This window comes from Capricornis sumatraensis, chromosome X, assembly GCF_032405125.1.
Source record: "Capricornis sumatraensis isolate serow.1 chromosome X, serow.2, whole genome shotgun sequence".
NCBI classification, from domain to species: domain Eukaryota; kingdom Metazoa; phylum Chordata; class Mammalia; order Artiodactyla; family Bovidae; genus Capricornis; species Capricornis sumatraensis.
Window position 1 is genome coordinate 5,131,968 of NC_091092.1, and position 22,666 is coordinate 5,154,633.

Consider the following 22,666-nt stretch of genomic DNA (forward strand, 5'->3'; position numbering starts at 1 on the left):
TTAACTCTTCTTTTAAAATTCATGGAAGGGTTTTTAGAACTATGGGGATTTCACTTCTGTTGCTTTGAGTTTGTACTTCCCCGTGGGGTTTTCTTGGCCTTAGTCTCTGAGGGATGGAGCATTTCAGGCAGAGGTTTGGAAGGAGTGAGGCAATGCTACTGGAAGGTACTTTGAGACCTGAAATAAAATTCCCCAGGCTGGAGGCATAATGTTGGGGGATTAGGCAGCTTACAAGCTAGGAAATGATGGTCTCTGGGCTCTGCCAGCATCTCCTGTAGTCTGAGTACTCTGTTCTGCCTAAGGCCTCCCCTGGCTGTTCAAGCATCTGCTTAGACTGTATTTGTTTGTCTAACTGCCAGATCCCGGGGCACTCAGATGCTTATGTTCGTCTTGAAGCTGCTTTAGTATTTACTAGCTTAAAAAAAACCAAAAAACAAAAAACAAAAAAAAAAAAACTCCTCAGAATTGAGATATGAAAACCAACAGTAAAATAAGGGTAATGATCCAAAATCAGGCAGGTGAAATCAGGAGGCCATCACACTTATAACTGTGGACCCAAACAACCATTTAGAAGTTCAGGCAGCAATAGAAAATTCTTTGGAATGAGCCAATTAACTTTGCAGCACATTGTAATTTTTGACATGCCTTTAGCATAGCTTTGTCAGCACTACCGAATACAAAGCTTTTAAAGGCTGGCTTTTGTGGGGAATGGGTTGATGTATCACTACCTTTCTTGGGAGTGAATCAGAAGCTCTCTCTTACTTTGGTCACTGTTTCTGAAAAACTTATTAAGAATGAAGAAATGAAGAATTAAGAATGAAGAAAAACTTATTACCATGAAGACAATTAGTTTAATATGCATATTGTCACCCTGCTTATTTAACTTATATGCATTATATAAGCATATAAGCTATAATTATATAGCATTTCATACATCATGCAAAATGCTGGGCTGGATGAAACACAAGCTGAAATCAAGATTGCTGGGAGAAATATCAATAACCTCAGATAAGCAGATGACACCACCCTTATGGCAGAAAGGAAAGAACTAAAGAGCCTCTTGATGAAAGTGAAAAAAAAAAAAAAAGAGGAGAGTGAAAAAGTTGGCTTAAAGCTCAATATTCAGAAAACTAAGATCATGACATGCGGTCCCATCATTTTATGGCAAATAGATGGGGAAACAATGGAAACAGTGAGAGACTTTATTTTGGGGGGCTCCAAAATCACTGCAGATGGTGACTGCAGCCATGGAGTTAAAAGACACTTGCTCCTTGGAAGAAAAGCTATGACCAACCTAGAAAGCATATTAAAAAGCAAAGACATTACTTTACCAACAAAGGTCCATTTAGTAAAAGCTATGGTTTCTCCAGCAGTCATGTATGGATGTGAAAGTTGGACTATAAAGAAAGCTAAGCACCAAAGAATTGATGCTTTGAACTGTGGTATTGAAGAAGACTCTTGAGATTCCCTTGGACTGCAAGGAGATCCAACCAGTCCATCCTAAAGGAAATCAGTCCTGAATATGCATTGGAAGAACTGATGTTGAAGCTGAAACTCCAATACTTTGGCCACCTCATGTGAAGAACTGACTCATTGGAAAAGACCCCGATGTTGGGAAAGATTGAAGGTGGTAGGAGAAGGGGACGACAGAGGATGAGATGGTTGGATGGCATCACGAACCCGATGGACATGTGTTTGAGTAGGCTCCAGGAGTTGGTGATGGACAGGGAAGCCTGACATGCTGCAGTCCATGGGGATGCAAAGAGTTGGACATGACTGAGCAACTGAAGTGACTGACTGACTTAAAATTATGACTTCCCTTTTCATACTCAATGATCTACAAGTTTTCCACAAAGATATTTTCTGGATCACTCTTTGACACCTAAGAAGCTCTAAAGTATGTCCCTACATCACAAAGCCTTTGAGAGGGCGTGTGTGCATGCTAAGTTGCTTCAGTTGTGTCTGATTCTTTGCGACCCCATGGACTGTAGCCCTCCAGCCTCCTCTGTCCATGGGATTCTTCAGGTAAGAATACAGGAGTAGTTTGCCATTCCTTCCTCCAGGGGATCTTCCTGATCCAGGCATCAAACTGGCATCTCTTATGTGTCCTGCATTGGTAGGCAGGTTCTTTACTGCTAGCTCCACCTGGGAAGCTCCTTTGAAATGGCAGCATCCTCTAAAGCAGGATGGCCTAAGAGTTAAGAGAAGAGAGAGTTGGTACACCAAGCCTATAACTGCCTTAGGAAGCCCTACAGACCTCCAGATGAACCCATGAGGGAGTGATGCTACTTCTGCAACACTGGAGACACAGTTACTAACACCAAAAAGATGTTCAAGAGTGCTAGACACAAAGAGGGGATCAGAATTTTTTGGAAGGGGGTTAGAAATTAAACAGCATGAGTCTGAATGGTCCTTAAGAGAAGAATGAATCTAGGAGGCCCTTGTTTACTTGCTAAGCCATATCTGACTTTTATGACCGCATGGACTGTAGCCCGCCTGGCTCCTCTGTTCATGAGATTCTTCAGGCAAGAATACCTGAATGGGTTGGTATTCCCTCCTCCAGGGGATCTTCCTGACTCAAGGATCAAACCTGCATCTCCCACATTGGCAGGCAGATTCTTTTACCACTAAGCCACCTTCCTTGGGTCTGGTGTTTATTCAACCTGCAATCAAGAAGTAGGCTAAGCTTGGCAAGCATCCAGCTTCATCAGTCTGATGATGACTATGTTGTCTTCAGCGGCTTCGACATAGCCCTTAGCAAGACCCGTATATATTTTGGTTCCTACAGTTGCATCTACAAGAAGGTGAGCTTAGGGTTTTTTTGTTTGTTTTTTGCTATCATTTTAATTCTAAATCTTGACCTTCACCCCATCTGGAAACTTAATGTCACATGGTCCAAGCCTCTGTATTTTATAGATGGGGAAATGCAGTGGAGAAGAGGGGTGATTTGCTCAAGGTCGCACAGCTAGTGTGCAGGGGGCCTGGGGTACAATCCAGTGTCCTAACTCCCTATTCAGTGTTCTCTGAAAGTGAAGTGAAGTGAAGTAGCTAAGTCGTGTCCGACTCTTTGCGACCCCGTTGACTGTAGCCCTTCAGGCTCCTCCGTCCATGGGATTCTCCAAGTATCCCCCAAAGTAAGCTTTTCTTGCCTCACCAACCCAGACTCTTGTTTAGATCTATGCAAACAAAGCATGTGGTAATGATTTTGAGGAGCTATCAAGAGTCCTGAATACACTGCAGTGTGGAAATGAAGTCTACAGCATTTTGATAAAGTTGCCACTTTTGTTCTTCCACTAAGGATTTGCCTCTGGAAACCTCTCAAGGAGTTAAAATTCTCTATAGTTGTCAGTAATTGTGTGTATGCATAAACAGGCAGAGCAATTCAATAGAGGAGTTAAATAAGTGATTAAGAGATATCTTGAAATCAATGAGAAATTGTCTTAGCTTAGCATAAAAGAAGACATTTTGTTGTTGTTATTGTCGTTGTCAAGAGAAGCTTATTTTCCCTAAGTCTTTTGATGCTTTATTAATTGTGATAAGGATGGTTAAAAATTATATTTTCCTCTTAGGAATGGCATAGATTTATAAAATTTCAGCTTGCCCAATGCTCAGTGATTTTAAGAATATTACACACAATATTGAGATCTATATTTTTTTCTCCTCATAACCTTGGTATGAATTCCAAGTCCAGTAATATCTAGTTCACTGGGATGTTAGTAGAGTATGTCCCTGGAAAAATCTCAAATATACTATGCTTTGTAAATAAAAAAGAAAGCAAATGAAGTGTAGACCCTTAAGAAATCATACGTTTTTTTAAGCTGGGCAGGAGAGAACAGTCCTCACACTTCAGCCCAGGGCTTGTGAAAACACAGATTGCTGGGCCCCTCTCCTGGAGTTTCTGATCTACCAAGTTCCCAGGTGATGCTGATGCTGCTGATTCAAGGACTACACTGTGAGAATCACTAGTTAAAAAGCAAAATCCAGGAGAGGGGCCCAGCAATCTGTGTTTTCACAAGCCCTGGGGATACATGCATATGTATGGGTGAGTCCCTTCACTGCTCACCTGAAACTATCACAACATTGTTAATTGGCTACATCCCAATACAAAACGTTTTTTGTGTTAAAAAAATTAAATATAGAAATTTTTTAAAAAGGAGAAAAAAAAATAAACCAGACCTTCCACTTTACAGCATCCTTAGAGAATTGCACTGTGCTTAGAGAGCTGATGGAAGTATATGGCCTGGAGTCAAAGAAATGGGGTCCCAGTGGGCAGTGAACTCAGGCTCATGACCTAGGCCACAAACCCAAGCAGTGGGTTACAAGCAGAGACCACACTTTGAGTACGATTGGTGTAGAGACTGCAGAGGCGAAAAGCTTCTCAGGGAGCTCCTAGCCCAGTAAAAGGCATGAGTACAGAAACAGGTGGTTTATAATACAGTGTGATAAACTTTAGATATGGACTATATTATAAAGATGGGCTTCCCTGGTAGCTCAGTGGTAAAGAATCTGCCTGCATTGCAGGACATGGGTTGAATCCCTGGGTTGGGAAGAGCCTCTAGAGAAGGAAATACCAAACCATTCCAGTATTCCTGCCTGGGAAATCCCATGGACAGAGGATCCTGGAAGGCAACAGTCCATGGGGTTGCAAAGAGTCAGACATTACTTAGTGACTAAACAACAACAATATAAAGATAGTATGAAGAGAATCATACCTACTATTGAGTATTTTATTTATATCACAGTGAATGCATGGTGCATGCTGTTGTGTCTGACTCTTTGCCACCCCATGGACTGTAGCCCACCAGGCTCCTCTGTCCATGGAATTCTTCAGGCAAGAATACTGGAGTGGATTGCAATTTCCTTCTCCAAGGGATCTTTCTGAGCCAGGGTTGGAACCCGAGTCTCCTGCATTGGCAGGTGGATTCTTTATCATTGTTCAACCTGGGAAGGCCATATCAGAGTATATATCCTCTAAATTGTATTAGGCATTTTCCACAAATAAGCTAATTCAGTCCTCAACAATCCAAAGGTAAGCACCATTAGTATCAGCATTTTAGAGATGAGGAGACTAAAGCCCAGAGAGGTTAAGTGACTTGCTCAAGGTCAGACAGATAGTAAGGAGCAGAGGTAGGCTTGGAATTCAAATCCAGTCCTGTACTCTTACTCACTATACTACATCCTCAGAAAAGACTACAACCAACTCTTAGGTTGAGAGAGAGGGATGGAGAGAGAGAAAAAAAGAGCAATGTGGGGAGGAGAAAGAGAGAGATGGGGAGGGGAGAGAGAAGGAAAGAAATGATCAGGCAACAGATTCTAAAGATGACATCTGAGCTATGTATTGATGAAAAATAGAAAACAGCATACATTTGTTTTGGGGGGCATTCTAGATATAGACTGTGATGACTTGGAAAATACTCCTTGATTGGGATTAACAGATGAAGAAGATAAAGGGTGGGGGTTGATAGAGAAGAATAAACAGACATTTCAAAAGGTCTAGTGCAGCCCAGCAAGGAGAATGTTTCCTTGGTGCTACCAAGCAGACCACCACAAAAGTACCTGGGGCAGTGTCAAGGCCCTACTGAGATGGAAGGCACTGCCAGACTGGAGCCGTCCGCTACATAATCTCTAGAATCAGTCTGAGTTAATTTGCATCTCTTCCATTTATAAGCTATGAGGTCTCGGTCAATTTCCCCAACTACTTTGGGTATTCATTGTTCCTCTCGATCATTTGCTGGTCAGAGCATCTTCTCAGATTGCTGTTGTAATGCCTAAGTGAGGCAATACACATAGTCTCCACAGTACTGGACAAGCAGTAAATTCTTAATAAATTGTAATTTTATAAAACACTAATTTCTAATATACCACATGTCAAGCATCATTCTAATATGGTGGTTTACAAAATGTGGTTCCCCAGACCAGCGGATTCAGAATCATTTGGAAACTTGTTAGAAGGGTGCTGTCTCTGGCCCCATCCCAGAGCCACTGAATCTGAAAGTCAGGGCATGGGAATCAGCACTCTGTTTTAGCAAGTCCCTCCAGGTGATTGTGATGCCCACAAAAGATTGAGAATCATTGTTGTAAGCCTTTCATGTGAATTGACTTCATTACTTCCTCATGGCAACCCAATGAGGTAGGTACTATTTTCTCTATTTTAAACATGAAGAAACTGAGGCATCAAAAAGGAAAGTAAGTGACAAAGGTGAGATAGCCAATAAGAAGTGGAAACAAAGTTTTTAACCTCATTTTAAAATTTTCAAAATTTCAAAAAATTTCTTCAGAGAAGCCTTTCTGTCTCTTCTGTCTCTTTTTACTTCCTCCCCTTTTCTGATATCATAGCCTGTTCCCATGTCTTTGTGCCTTTAGTGTTCTGCGCTAAAGCAAAATTACCACCTATTGCTTTATCTACACCTTTCTTGGACCCAGTTGCTCTCGAACATCCATAATGCTTGGCATGAGGCTAGTCAGAGATGAAGGGGTGTGTGTACTGGCCATACCACTGGAGTGATTCTTTGTGTATTGCTTGCTGAGGTAGAGAAGTCTGACATAGAAAACCCCATTGTCAGCAGTGTCAACTTAGATTACAAAGGACAGTGACTGTTTGGGGAACCATTAGACAAATTATTTTGACCTGCTCTAACAATTTAAATATCTTTCATTTTATTTTGCAAATAAAGAAATTTGAATTTCATCACTTGACCACACCATGAAACCATCTCTGGGCAGAAAGTACAATCCCGAGTGACCTTGAGCGATCAGATTTTTATCAATATGCTCTTAATCAGCAAGCATATTAAGGTCTGAATAGCATGAACTCTGCAGCCTGAAATGGTAATGGTGCCTGTTCTCCTTTCCTTAGTAAGCATACCTAACCTTCTTTATTTCTTAGCCACTTTGACGGATTCTTTTCAGGGCTGGCCAATATGTCATTAAAAAACACAGAATAAGCACTTTGAGCCAGATCTGAAGATTCTGATCATTTTGACCCCTACTAAAACTGGCTCCTCTTGAACAATTATAACAAATACTCTGCTAACTTTGGCTCTTAAATATTCAGATGGCAGCCATGCCTTATCTCTATACAAAAGGAAAAGGGAAAACCTAATGATCATCAGGGAGTGGATCTTTGTCAGAGTTTCTTGCTGATCATGACCTTTCTGGAGAGAAAGTTAAAATATGTAAGTATGTAGGAAAATATCCGATATTGTCATAGCACTACAAAGGAAGATGGAGATTATAGTTAAAAGAAAGCAATTCCTAAAGAATCATATTATATTCTAAAATGTATTTTTGTACCTTAAATAAATATTTCAAAATATACTACAAGCTCCCTCGTGACAGATTTTTAGAAAGAGGTGTGGTAGTCATTAGTTCTTGTTGTAAACACTTTTGTTTTTTTATTGAGGGGAAATTCATGTAACAAAATTAATCATTTAAAGTGAATAATTCAGTGGCATTTAGTACATTTCAGTGTTGTACAACCATGACCTCTATCTAGTTTGAAAACACTTTCATCACCTCAAAAGGAAACCCTTTACCAATTAAGTCATTATTCTCCACTCTCTTATCCCCCAAGCATCTGACAACAATCGATCTGCTTTCTATATCTTATGAATTTATTTATCCTTGATATTTCATAAAAATGGAATAATACATATAAAAGGAACAACACAATAGGTGACCCTTTGTGTCTGGCTTATTTCACTTAGCATGTTTTCAAGGTTCATCCATGTTGCATCATGTATCAGTACTTTATTCCTTTTTTATGGCTAAATAATATTTCATTATATATATTTACCAGAATTTGTTTACCCATCATCTGATGGATATTTGGTTTATTGTGAACAGTGCTGCTGTGAATTCATGTGTATTGTATTTGAATATCTGTTTTAAATTCTTTGGAGTATGAAACCCAAGAGTGAAATTGCTGGGTGATGTGGTAATCCTATATTTAACTTGTTGAGGAACAACAGTAGCTAAGTCAGTTTATGTTCCCACCTGGAGTGTATGAGGGTTCCAATTTCTCCAAATCCCCACCAACACTAGTTATTTTCCAATAATTTTTTTTTAGCTATCTTGGTGGTGGTTTAGTCACTAAGTTGTGTCCAACTCTTGTGACCCCATTGACTGTAGCCTGCCGGGTCCTCTGTCCATGGGATTCTCTAGGTAAGAATGTTGGAGTGGGTTGCCATTTCCTTCTCCAGGGGATCTTCCTGACCCAGGGACTGAACCCGTCTCCTGCATAGCAGGCAGATTCTTTACCAGCTTAGCTACGAGGGAAGCCCTTTAGCTATCTTAGTGGGTGTGAAATAGTAACTCATTGTGGTTTGTTTTGCATTCCCTAGTGACTAATGTTGTTGAGTATCTTTTCACGTTTTTGTTGGCCATTTGTATATCTTCTTTGTAAATATGTCTACTAAAGTCCTTAGCCCATTTTTGAACTGAGTAGTCTCTTTTATTGTTGAGTTTTAAGAGTTATATATATATATATACACTACATACTAGACTCAACAGATACATGATTTGCAATTTTTTTCTCATTCTGTAGATTGTCTTTTGATCACAATAATTTCATTCTCCTCTTTTAAATCATGTTATTGTACTACATTTCTCCTTGATAAGAGAAGTAATGTGTGGAAGAGCTTCTAGGTGGAATTTCTAGGAGGTAGTGTGCTATATGACTTAAGTAAACCCAAGTGAATGTCCCAGAAATAGGTAACACTCTAGATCACTTCTGTCAGCTTGAGTTCTGGAATGAAGACGACATGTAGTACAGTCTACCAGTTAAGATCAGTTCAGTTCAGTTCAGTCGCTTAGTTGTGTCTGACTCTTTGTGACCCCATGGACTGCACCACGCCAGGCTTCCCTGTCCATCACCAACCCCTGGAGTTTACTCAAACTCATGTCCATTGAGTTGGTGATGCCATGTAACCGTCTCATCCTCTGTTGACCCCTTCTCCTTCTGCCTTCAATCTTTCCCAGCATCAGGCTCTTTTCCAATCAGTCAGTTCTTTGCATCAGATCACCAAAGTATTGGAGTTTAGGCTTCAGTATTAGTCCTTCCAATAAATATTCAGGACTGATTTCCTTTAGGATGACCTGGTTGGACCTCATTGCTGTCCAAGGGACTCTCAAGAGTCTTCTCCAACTCCACAGTTCAAAAGCATCAGTTCGTTGGTGCTAAGCTTTCTGTCCAACTCTCACATACATACATGACTACTGGAAAAACCATTGCTTTGACTAGATGGGCCTTTGTTGGCAAGGTAATGTCTCTGTTTTTTAATATGCTGTCTAGGTTGGTCATAGATTTTCTTTCAAGGAGTAAGTGTCTTTTAATTTCATGGCTGCAGTCACCATCTGCAGTGATTTTGGAGCCCCCCAAAATAAAGTCTCTCACTGTTTCCCCATCTATTTGCCATGAAGTAATTTACATATAAGCAAAAAAGCTTTGTTTTAGTTTTAAATTTTCTTAAAGTTGCTTATTGAAGAGACAATTTTATGCCTCCATTAAGTGTTCTTGACACTCTTGTCAATTATTAGTTGACTTAGTTCTCATCTTAAACTGAGTCTCCCGACCCATGCAAACTACATTATAGAATTGGGGGCCTATGTAGATTTTATGCAGTTTTGCAAAGAAGGTGAGGATAGCCCAACAATTTCAGAAATTATTGTTCCTAGAATATGTCTTGTGGTAGAGAAGGACTGTACAGTATGGCCTCACAGGCTGTGTGCTACAACTGAATGACACTTCCAGGACTAGGGTCATGGGGTCCTCAAAATATGACCAGTGGACCAAATCCAGCCACCACCTCCTTTTGTAAATAGTTTTATTTAAGCACATCCGTATTTACTGATGTATGGCCTACAAGCTAAAAATATTTACTATGTGTTCCTTTATAAGAAAAAAAAAGCCATCCTCTGACTTGAACAACATACAACAGACCTTGTCTTTAGGCCTTGTGAGAGTTGCTACATGTGCGGAAACTGACTTGAAATTGACTACCCTTACCTCTGTTGCTGCTGCTAAGTTGCTTCAGTCATGTCTGACTCTGTGCGACCCCATAGACAGCAGCCCACCAGGCTCCCCCGTCCCTGGGATTCTCCAGGCAAGAACACTGGAGTGGGTTGCCATTGCCTTCTCCACCCTTACCTCTAAACAATAGAAATACAACAGGCTTTTTTTGCCCTTTTACTTGCACTTGGGGAGCATGCAGATCAGTGACCATAGTTTCTATAACAATTAAGGGAAGAGGGTGTGGGTGGGACAGGAGTTCACAGACACACAGGACAAAGATGAGTGGCTCACACTTGTTAGATTCCTCACACCATATTGTCAGCAACAGTTGTAAGTCACTATGAAAAACTGAGATAAATGGAAAGTCTTTGCATCCATGCAGGTTCTTGCTGCTTTATCTTCTGTTTTATGCTATTGTTGTTGTTCAGTCACTCAGCAATGTCCAGCTGTTTGGGAACCCATGGACTGCAGCACTCCTGGCTTCCCTGTCCTTCACCATCTTGCGGAGCTTGCTCAAACTCATGTCCATCGAGTTGGAGATGCCATCCAACCATCTCATCTTCTGTCGTCCCCTTCTCCTGCCCTCAATCTTTCCCAGCATCAGAGTCTTTTCCAATGAGTCGGCTTTATGCATCAGGTGGCCAAAGTATTGGAGCTTCAGTTTCAGAACAGTCCTTCCAATGAATATTCAGGGTTGATTTCGTTTAGGATTGACTACCTTGATCTCCTTGAAGTCCAAAGGACTCTCACGAGTCTTCTCCAACATCATAGTTCAAAAGCATCAATTCTTTGGTGCTCAGACTTCTTAAGGGTCCAACTCTCACATCCATACATGACTACTGGAAAAACCATAGCTTTGACTAGATGGGCCTTTGTCAGTAAAGTAATATCTCTGCTCTTGAATATGTTGTCTAGGTTTTTCATACCTTTTCTTCCAAGGAGCAAGTGTCTTTTAATTTCATGGCTGCAGTCACCATCTGCAGTGATTTTGGAGCCCAAGATAATAGTCTCTCACTGTTTCCACTGTTTCCCCATCTATTTGCCATGAAGTGATGGGACTAGATGCCATGTTCTTAGTTTTCTGAATGTTGAGTTTTAAGCCAACTTTTTTGTTCTCATCTTTCACTTTCATCAAAAGGTTCTTCAGCTCTTCTTCGTTTTCTGCCATAAGTGTGGTGTCATCTGCATATCTGAGGTTATTGATATTTCTCCTGGCAATCTTGATTCCAGCTTGTGCTTCATTCAGCCTGGCATTTCTTATGATGCACTCTGCATACAAGTTAAATAAGCAGGGTGACAATATACAGCCTTGACGTACTCCTTTCCCAATTTGGAATCAGTTCCATGTCCAGTTCTAACTGCTGTACTGCATCTTGACCTGCATACAGGCTTCACAGGAGGCAGGTAAGGTAGTCTGGGATTCCCATCTCTTTAAGAATTTTTCAGTTTGTTGTGATCCACACAGCAAAGTCAAAGGCTTTAGCATAGACAGTGAAGCAGAAGTAAATATTTTTCTGGAATTCTCTTGCTTTTGAATAGATGGTTTTCTATATCTGTTGTACTTAAACAAACTTAACATTTTAAAATTATATCCACGTATCCATTAATCCGGGGAAGGCAATGGCACCCCACTCCAGTACTCTTGCCTGGACAATCCCATGAACGGAGGAGCCTGGTGGGCTAGTCTGTGGGGTCGCTAAGAGTTGGACACGACTGAGCGACTTCACTTTTACTTTTCACTTTCATGCTTTGGAGAAGGAAATGGCAACCCACTCCAGTGTTCTTGCCTGGAGAATCCCAGGGACGGGGCAGCCTGGTGGGCTGCCATCGATGGGGTCACACAGAGTCGGACAGGACTGAAGCAATTTAGCAGCAGCAGCATCCATTAATCACATTACTGAACTACAGTAAAAAAGCAGATTTATCAATCTATATTGATGGCTAATAGTCTTATGAAGATGTACGGTATAAAAATATTTACTTGGAAAGTTGCACCTGATTACTTTTTCTAGGTGGTGAACTTGTTGAAGACAAAGACTATATCTTATACTGCTTTCACCTAAAGAGGATTAAGTGCTAGGCTGCTCAATAAAAGTTTGTGAATATGGAATAAAAATAACATAGTCTAACTGGGCAATCAAGCAAGATTGAATGTTTTCATTAATTCATTGCTTTAAGGAGGGAAAAATTCAGAAAATTTTCTACTTCTTATAATTTTATGTGTTCTCTTATAGAAAAAAATGTAAGTGAAATAGTAATAAACTCAAATAAGTGCAACTAGAATGGTGTATTTGCTGTTAAAAGCACACATAAGGCCTATTACGGTAGACTATATCCATGATCTATAGTCATAGCCATATTCATAAAGAGCTCAGGGACTTAAGCATGCTTGAACTGCCCCAGACTAACAAGGCAACTCTGTGCTCTATTTCTTACAAATGGCCTGTCAAAAAAAGAAAAAGTCAGAGCCTGTCAATATCAGAAAACTCAAGGTCCAATTACTCAGAAAGATGATGCTTTTTTATAAACTCAAATATGCTTTAGAACCAAATGTGAATTGTGATTCCAGTCTACAAAGTTGATTCATGAAAGGCAGTAAAGCTAGCATAATGCCAACTATATACTGCATAGGGAGCCCTAGCTCTGCCTTAGTTCCTGACTCATTTGCAAAAGGTACAAAGCCAAAAGATTAATTCAATAATTCTTCCCACCATATGCCAGACACTGTTGAAAGCATTGTAAATACAATGTTGAATACTACAAGCAAAGTCCATGCCCTCAGGGGGTCTGTATTCTACCTACTGGGGAAAGACATATTAAGTAATTAATTTGTTTCAATATAATAATCATATAATAAGTGATAAAGTACTGGGTGCTATGAAAGCATAGATGAATAATATTGAAATGACAGTGAGAGATCACGTCAGACCTTCCTGAAAAATTACACTAATATCTAATAGATGGGTTGAAGTTGACTCAGCATAGAGGGAAGTGGGGAGCTGAGAAGAGTAGAGGTGAAGAATATTCCAAGGAAAGGGAACAACAAATGCAAAGGTACCAAGATGGAAGCAGCTACAGAGGGGAAATTAGAATTTTAGACAGAATAGATGAGTTTTCAGAAAAATGTATATTCACAAAAAATAACTTGAGAAATAGCCTGACTTAGTAGTCATGTATGGATGTGAGAGTTGGACTGTGGAGAAGGCTGAGAGCCGAAGAATTGATGCTTTTGAACTGTGGTGTTGGAGAAGACTCTTGAGAGTCCCTTGGACTGCAAGGAGATCCAACCAGTCCATTCTGAAGGAGATCAACCCTGGGATTTCTTTGGAAGGAATGATGCTAAAGCTGAAACTCTAGTACTTTGGCCACCTCAAGAGTTGACTCATTGGAGAAGACTCTGATGCTGGGAGGGATTGGGGGCAGGAGGAGAAGGGGACGACCGAGGATGAGATGGCTGGATGGCATCACTGACTCGATGGACGTGACTCTGAGTGAACTCCAGGAGTTGGTGATGGACAGGGAGGCCTGGCGTGCTGCGATTCATGGGGTTGCAAAGAGTCGGACACGACTGAGCGACTGAACTGAACTGAACTGAACTACATAAAATTAGGCTTAAGAGGTAGGTAGAGGTGATGTCATGAATAGTTGTGTGCTGAACATTTTAAACCACATTAATAATTTTAGAGCAATAAGATGTCACAAAAGGATTTTGAGCAAGATAATAGCATGATCAGATTTAGATTTTCTTTAAAAATACCACCAGTCCCAGGAGTAGAGACAGAGTGAAGACAGGTTGCCCAGTTGAGATACAATTCACTTCTTTCCTTTGCCATGTTTTCATTTGTAGGGAGCATCATGCAGTGTAGTAACTACTACTGATGATAAATAGTAGCTTCACATGTAGTACATTCACATGTAGAAGAATGAAACCCCTACCCTATACCACTTACAAAAACTAACTCTAAGTAGACTAAATGTGAAATGAAAGACTGAAAAAACATAAAACTCCTAAAAAATGATAGGAAAAAAGCTGCTTGACATGGGTTTGGCAATGATTTTTTGGATATGATACCTATGAGCAAAAGCCACAAAACAGAAAATACATATAGTGAGACTATACCAAACTAAAAAACTTCTATACAGCAACAGAAATGACCAACAAAATGGAAAAGCAACTAACTGAATGGGAGGAGATATTTGCAAATGATATATCTATTAAAGGGTTGATGTTCAAAATATATAAAGAACTTGCACAACTCAATTTCCAAAAAACCAAAAACATGAAAAGAGGATAAATATCCCTAATTATTAGAGAAATGCAAATCAAAACCTCAATAAGATATCACCTCACATCTGTCAGAATGAAAGTGAAAGTCGCTTAGTTGCATCCAACTCTCTAGGCCAGAATATTGGAGTGGGTAGCCTTTTCCTTCTCCAGGGGATCTTCCCAACCCAGGGATTGAATCCAGGTCTCTCACATTGCAGGCAGATTGTTTACCAGCTGAGCCACAAGGGAAGCCCAAGAATATTTGAGTGGGTAGCCTATCCCTTCTCCAGGGGATCTTCCCAACTCAGGAACTGAACCAGGGTCTCCTGCATTTCACATGGATTCTTTACCAACTGAGCTATCAGGGAAGCCATCTGTCAGAATGGCTATTATCAAAAAGATAAGTGTTGGCAAAGATATGGAGTAAAAGGAACACTTGGGCACTGTTGGTGGGATTGTAAATTGATTCGGCTCCTATGGAGAATAGAATGGAGTTTCCTCAAAAAATTAAAAATAGAACTATCATATGATTCAGCAATTCCATTTCTGGGAATATGTCTGAAGGAAAAAAAGCACTGTGTGGAAAGATATCTGCACCATCATGGTAACAGAATTATTTAAAATATCTAACCCATGGAAACAACTTAAGTGTTCCTCAATGGACGAATGGATAAAGAAGTTGTAGTACGTATAGTCAATGGAAACATTGTCCAGCTCTTAAAAATGAAGAAATCCTGTCATTTGTGACAGCATGGATGGAACTTGAGGGCGTTATGCTACGTGAAAAATACTGTACATGAAATATAAAAAAAAATTTTCTTAAAAAAAGAGAGGAAGAAGGAAAATACAAACTCATAGAAAAATAGACTAGATTTGTAGGTTATCAGAAATATGGATGGTGAAAGGGTAGGGGAATTGGATGAAGGCAGTGAAAAGGTGCAGACTTCCAGTTAAAAGATAAATACATTCTGGCAATGTAATGTACAACCTAATGACTGTAGTTAACACTGCTACTGCTGCTGCTAAGTCACTTTGGTCATGTCTGACTCTGTGCAACCCCACAGACAGCAGCCCACCAGTATCCTCTGTCCCTGGGATTCTCCAGGCAAGAATACTGGAGTGGGTTGCCACTTCCTTCTCCAATGCATGCATGCATGCTAAGTCGCTTCAGTCGTGTCCGACTCTGTGCGACCCCATGGACAGCAGCCCACCAGGCTCCTCTGTCCACAGGATTCTCCAGGCAAGAATACTGAAGTGGGTTGCCATTTCCTTCTCCAGTTAAGACTGCTACAGGGTATATGAAAAAATTTAAGATAGTATATCGTAAGAGTTCTCATCACAAAAAGAAAAATTCCTTTTTTCTTTTTTAAAATTTTGTATCTATATGAGGGCTTCCCCAGTGGCTCAGATGGTAAAGAATCCATCTGCCAATGCAGGAGACACGGGTTCAGTCCCTGATCCAGGAAGATCACACACGCTACAGAGCAACTAATAAGCCCACGTGCCACAACTATTGAGCCTGTGCTCCAGAGCCCAGGAGCCACAGCTACTGAGTCCGTGTGCCAAAGCTACTGCAGCCTGTGTGCCCTAGAGCCCATGGTCCCCAACAAGAGGAGCCACCACAACGAGAAGCTCACACATGGCAACTAGAGAGTAGTCCCTGCTTGCCACAACTAGAGAAAAGCCTACACACGCAACGAAGACCCAGTATTGCCAAAAATAAATAAATAAAAACCTCTTGTTAAAAAATTCTATATCTATATGAGATGATGAATGTTAACTGAACATTGTAGTAATCATTTCACAATATATGTAAGTCAAATCATGATGCTATGTACTTTAAACTTATATAGTGCTATATCACAATTATACCTCAATAAAAATCAGGGGAAAAAAAATGAGAGCTACAAGATAAGTACGGTAAAAGTAAGCTAAATAAAAGAAAGTGTTAGTTGCTCAGTTGTGTCTGACTCTTTGCAACCTCATGTAACCCGCCAGGGTCCTCCTTCCGTGGAGTTTACCAGGCAAGAATACTGAAGTGGATAGCCAGGCCCTCCTCCAGGGGATCTTCCTGATCCAGGGGATCAAACCTGGGTCTCCTGCATTGCAGGAAGATTCTTTACCATCTGAGCCACCAGGGAAGTCAAGCTAGGAAAAGAGGGAGGCAAAAAGTATCGCAGGCAGAGGAAACAATGTGTGCAAAGATTGGTATTTCAGAAAGAGCAGCATCCACGGTAGATACGATTCACAGCCTCAATATCTTTTCTTACCCAGAATATGATTTCAATTTTGTTCAGATATCCAAATCGATCTCTGGATAATCAGGAGAATTTTGATTAGTTTAAACTAGTGTGTGGCATTTCCTTGGTGACTATTATTTGTTTAGCCCAATACAATTTAAAGGGAAATATGTAGTCCATGCTTCAAGGAGAGATTTTCCTTTCTCTTTCTTGCTGGATGTGATTTAAAAAACAACAACAACAACAACTTATAACCCTTATTTCCCTTACTACACCAGCCTTAACATGACAAACTGTGGGGAGCTTAACACAAAACTGAAATATTTCATAGGAGTAATTGAGTGACAATTGATTTCTATCATATCTAGAGCCTTCTATTCTTTGGACTTCTAGTTTCAATTCATATTCTCATTACTTGAGCTAGTTTGAGTACGTGTTTTCTGTCTCAAGTCACAAGTATTCTAACTGATAGAGTATTTGACAGGGTAGAAGCAATTCAGTATAACAAGACTATGAAGTAAAACGAAATACAGCTGGAGGAGCAGGCAGAGGCAAAGTCTGTGGGCCTTGTTTCTGCAGGCAATACACACTAAGTTCAGGGCATCTATATAGAAAGAGTTCTTCCACCAAATAGGCACACAGTGAGGGAGAGAAAGATATAGCAGACTTACGACTTGTAGAACTTTGTTCTTATAAACACCAAAGCTCAGTCCATTTAGTTACTTTATTGTGGTTACACTACATCCAGTTTATTTTTATTCTATATCAGAGATAAGTTATATATTTTGTGAGGGTTGAGTAAGTGCCTTTTGAGTACAGTAAGGGATATGGAAATAATACCGGAGAGCTTGATACTGTTTAGTGGTCACAGTCAAACCCTAAAGGCCTTTAAAAAATTATTCCAGAATGAAAAAAAAAAATGTAATAAGGTAGGGAGACCTGATCTAGCGGATCAAAACTTTCCAATTACATGAAGAACAGATCAAATAAAATGAAAAACCAAAGTTTAGAAGAAAACTGTTAGCTGAAAAAGGTCAATATAATACAAAATAAATTAGGCAAGATCAGACATTTCCTGATTAAATTTTTAAAATTCATGTCTTATGAATATCTAGCTATCTAAAACATTACCCTATTTACATTACTGATATTGTCAGGAGAAAGAATCAAGAAATACCTAACATTGACAAGATAAAAATAGGTATATATATGGCAGAAACCAACACAATATTGTAAGGCAATTATCCTCCATTTAAAACTAAATTTAAAAAAAGCACTTTAATCTAAAAAAAAATAAATTTTAAACACAAAGGTAAATTTGTAAGATGCTTAATTTCTTCCAAATATCTGAACAAAAAACAAAGAAAAATATAGTACATTAAATCAACAGCATAAAGATATGAAAATATTAAAGCAAAAAGAGGCTATTGGGGATAAAGCAAATATAAATGAGTTAACTCCTCTAATAAAGTTTCCAACTGAATTGACAAGAAAATACTATTTGCAACTTATGAGAGACATCTAAAGTACCTTAGAAGTTAAAACTATTTTTTAAATGAGCAAAGATATAATAGAAAAATATAATAAAATGTATAGGTGGTGATGAATAATAATCAAAGAAGAATTCAATAAATGAGGCAGAGTCACTTTACATTGAAAAACTAGGATATGGTCAGTGAATAGCCTTACATAGTAATTAACAGTGTGGCCAGATTCTGCACTACTATTTTCACATGCATTAACTAATTTAATTTTCAGAACAACACAATGTGGTAGACATGGTAATTATTCCCATTTTACAGATGAAAAAACTGAGCACAGGGACGTTCAATGAATTGTTCAAAGTACTCACTGTCAAGAGCACATCTAGGATTTGGACCCAGGTCTTTATGACTTGAAGAGCACTGAGACACTACCTTATTGTATCTGAAAGGTTAATCCTTGCCTACTAAAAATGCAAACTCCAGGAGTCACCTCAGATGTATTCTAGAGCTCTGAAATTTGGATTTTAACAAGTACTCCAGTCTATTCTTATGCATGCTAAAATTTGAGAGCTGCTGCACTACATGTGCTATGTCCAAGAAAATGAGACAAACACAATTTAAGTGGAAATCTCTAATCTGCCTTTTCTGTCTTAGATTAAGTAGAAAGAACAATAAATGATTTAAAGATTAATCAGGCTGTCATAACAACCTTAAAAGACTACAGAGAGTATATATTACTTTCAACCACTCTTTTTACATTTACAAAACTGATCATACATTACATTCTAAAAGAAAACAAATTCCAAAATCTGTGATGATAAAGACCACAGTATTTGATCACAATCTGCTAAAACTAAAATTTAACAACAATTGAAAGGAAAAGACACAACCAGTTATAATTAAAAGCAAAACACATTCCTAAATAACTACAGATTGTCCCTAACTTACAATGTTCGGACTTAAGATATTTTGACTTTACAGTGGTGCAAAAGCAGTACACATTGAGTAGAAACTGCACTTCAAATTTTATATTTTGATCTTTTCCTGAGCTAGTGATATGTGGTGTGATATGCTTTCATGATGCTGGGCAATGGCAGCCAGCCCCAGGTCCCAGTCAGTCATGAGATCATGAGGATGAACAACTGATACACTTCCAAAGCATACACGATTCTCTTTTTCACTTTCAATACACTATTGAATAAGTTACAAGAGATATTAAATACTTCATTATAAAATAGGCTTTGCGTTAGATTATTTTGAACAAATGTAGGCTAATGTAAGTGTTCTAACCACACTGAAGGTAGGCTAGGTTAAGTGATGATGTTCTGGAACTCAGGTGCCTTAGATGCATTTTTGACTTAACAATATTTTCAACTTATAATGGGTTTAGTGAGATGTAGCCGCGTGGTAAGTTGAGGAAGATCTGTATTTAATCAACTAAGAAAACCCATAGATACAACTATAGAACTACAATGAGAATAATAAACATAAAAATGTTTCAGTCCACCCACCAAAATGAGAAAGACAGAAAATAACAAGTGTTGGGCTCATGAGTTTTGCGCCTGCTGTGGCAGCGCTAAACCCGCAGGCTGCTGATTGTCCTTAGAAGTGGCCGCAGTCGCAGCCTCTGTACTTCCACCCGGCCTGCAGACACCGGAGAGGGTGCTCCTGCTGTGGCCATAATGCACGGGGACACACAGACCTCGGTAGTCAGCCCAGGAGTGGTTGCAGGGGTTGGCATCTTGGCCACCTTCCAGGGGAGTGAGTTGGTAGCACCCAGCTGGCCTCAGCATCACGCCTGCTCTGTCCACAGGCTCAGGGAGCAACACAGGCCTATATGAGCTGTTGGTGGCTCTGCCAGCCCAGATGCAGCCACACGTGGATAGCCAGGAAGACCTGACCTTCCTCTGGGATGTGTTTGGTGAAAAAAGCTTGCATTCACTAGTCAAGATTCATGAGAAACTTCACTACTACGAGAAACAGAACCCTATGCCCATCCTCCAGGGAGTGGCAGGCTTGGCCGAGGACCTGGCGGAGGAGCTTCAGAACAAGGCAATAAACAGTGAGATCTGAGAGCTGCTGAGAAGCTACTGTCAAAACCCAAGGTGAAGGCTTTGCTCTCTGTGCATGAGACTGTGGCTCAGAAGAATTACGATCCTGTATTGCCTCCTATGCCCAATGACACTGATGATGAGGAAGACTCGGTGAAAATCATCTGCCTGGCCAAAAATAGAGAACCACTGAGAGCCACTATTAAAAAGGATGAACAGACTGGGGCCATCATAGTGGCCAGGATCATGAGAGGAGGAGCTGCAGACGGAAGTGGTCTTATTCACGTTGGCAATGAATTTAGGGAAGTGAATGGGATACCTGTTGAGGGTAATAATCCAGGAAATCATCCCGATCTTGGCTCAGTCTCAGGATGCAATAACGTTCAAGATTATACACAGCATTAAAGAAGAGAGGCCATCGAAGGAAGGCAAGATGTTTATCAAAGCCCTCTTTGACAATGACCCTAGTGAGGATAAAGCAATTCCATGTAAGGAAGCCGGGCTTTCTTTCAAAAAGGGAGATATTCTTCAGATTATGAGCCAAGATGATGCAACGTGGTGGCAAGGAAAGCGTGAAGGAGATGCCAACCCCAGAGCAGGACTGAATCCCTCTAAACATTTCCAGGAAAGGAGACTGGCTCTGAGGCGACCAGAAATATTAGTCCAGCCCCTGAAATTTTCCAGTAGGAAATCATCTGCTTTTAGAAGAACTTTCCATCTTAGTAGGAAAGATAAGAAAACAAATAAGTCCATGTATGAGTTCAAGAAGAGCGACCAGTATGACACAGCTGATGTGCCCACTTATGAGGAAGTAACACCCTATCACCAATAGACAGACGAGACATACAGACTTGGTTGGTATTGGTTGGTCCTGTTGGAGTAGGTTTGAATGAAGTGAAACAAAAGCTGCTGATCAGTGACACACAGCAATACGGTGTGACAGTGCCCTATACTATCAGACCAAGAAGAAGCTAGGAGAGTGATGGTGTTGAATATATTTTCATTTCCAAGCATTTGTTTGAGATGAAATCACAAGTTTATTGAGTATGGTGAATATAAAAACAGCTATTACAGCACAAGTATAGACTCAGTTTGGTCTGTCCTGGCTAAAATCAAAGTTTGTTGGATGTTCAGCCTCATACAATGAAGCACTTAAGGATGCTAGAGTTTAAGCTGCATGTGATATCTATAAAGCCTCTGTCAATAGGGCGTTTGAGGGAGACAAGAAAAAATGCAAAGGTTATCTCAGGCAGAGACAACCAAGGTGCTGTGAAGCCTGTTATGAAAGACAACTTTCAAGAAATGATTAAATCTGCTCAGATAATGGAGAGTCAGTATGGTCATTTTTGGGACAAAACTACAGTAAATGATCTCTTTCTGCTTTATTGACTATACCAAAGCCTTTGACTGTGTGGATCACAATAAACTGTGGAAAATTCTGAGAGAGATGGGAATACCAGACCACTTGACCTGCCTCCTGAGAAACCTATATGCAGGTCAGAAAGCAACAGTTAGAACTGGACATGGAACAACAGACTGGTTCCAAACAGGAAAAGGAGTATGTCAAGGCTGTATATTGTCACCCTGCTTATTTAACTTCTATGCAGGGTACATCATGAGAAATGCTGGACTGGAAGAAGCACAAGCTGGAATCAAGATTGCTGGGAGAAATATCAATAACCTCAGATATGCAGATGACACCACCCTTATGGTAGAAAGTGAAGAAGAACTAAAGAGCCTCTTGAGGAAAGTGAGAGGAGAGTGCAAAAGTTGGCTTAAAGCTCAACATTCAGAAAACGAAGATCATGGCATCTGGCCCCATCACTTCATGGGAAATAGATGGGGAAACAGTGGAAACAGTGTCAGACTTTATTTTTCTGGGCTCCTGGGTCCTGGGTGTTCTTTGGAAGGAATGCTGCTGAAGCTGAAACTCCAGTACTTTGGCCACCTGATGTGAAGAGTTGACTCATTGGAAAAGACTCTGATGCTGGGAAAGATTGAAGGCGGGAGGAGAAGGGGACGACAGAGGATGAGATGTCAGATGGCATCACTAACTCGATGGACGTGAATTTGAGTGAACTCTGGGAGTTAGTGATGGACAGGGAGGCCTGGTGTGCTGCAGTCTATGGCGTCGCAAAGAGTTGGACATGACTGAGCGACTGAACTGATAGTAAATGATGATCTCGCTGTGGCCTTCAATGAGCTGAAAACAACTTTTGAGAAACTTGGGACAGATACTCATTGGGTTCCAGTGAGCTGGTTACATTCGTAACTAAGGGAAGTTTTCCTAATTATCTTTTTTTTTTTTTTTTTTTTGGTAGAGTGCATGATTAAATCAGTTACCATTTTGGTGGTAGGGTTTTAAAAATCTATATCACTGTTAGAGATGTACAATCTTGGTTAAAACTGAATGTTTATTGTATCTTTTTACAGTCTTATTTCAAACACACTGTTTAAGATCCAGAATTAAAATGTACTCAGTACTATATTCTGAGCAGAACTTTGAACCTTCTGACTGTCTTGAATACAGAGCTCTTACCTCCAAGAGGAGGTTGAGCTTTTTATAGAGAGAGTTAGCTAGAGAATGTACATGGGTGTCCAGTGCTTCCGCT

General features: G+C 40.0%; 1 pseudogene; it reads left to right on the top strand.

Moving 5' to 3' along the window:
* LOC138071055 (MAGUK p55 subfamily member 7-like) overlaps nucleotides 1-22,326 on the top strand; it is a 75,426-nt pseudogene extending 53,100 nt beyond the window's left edge.
* Nucleotides 22,327-22,666: the final 340 nt, after the last annotated feature.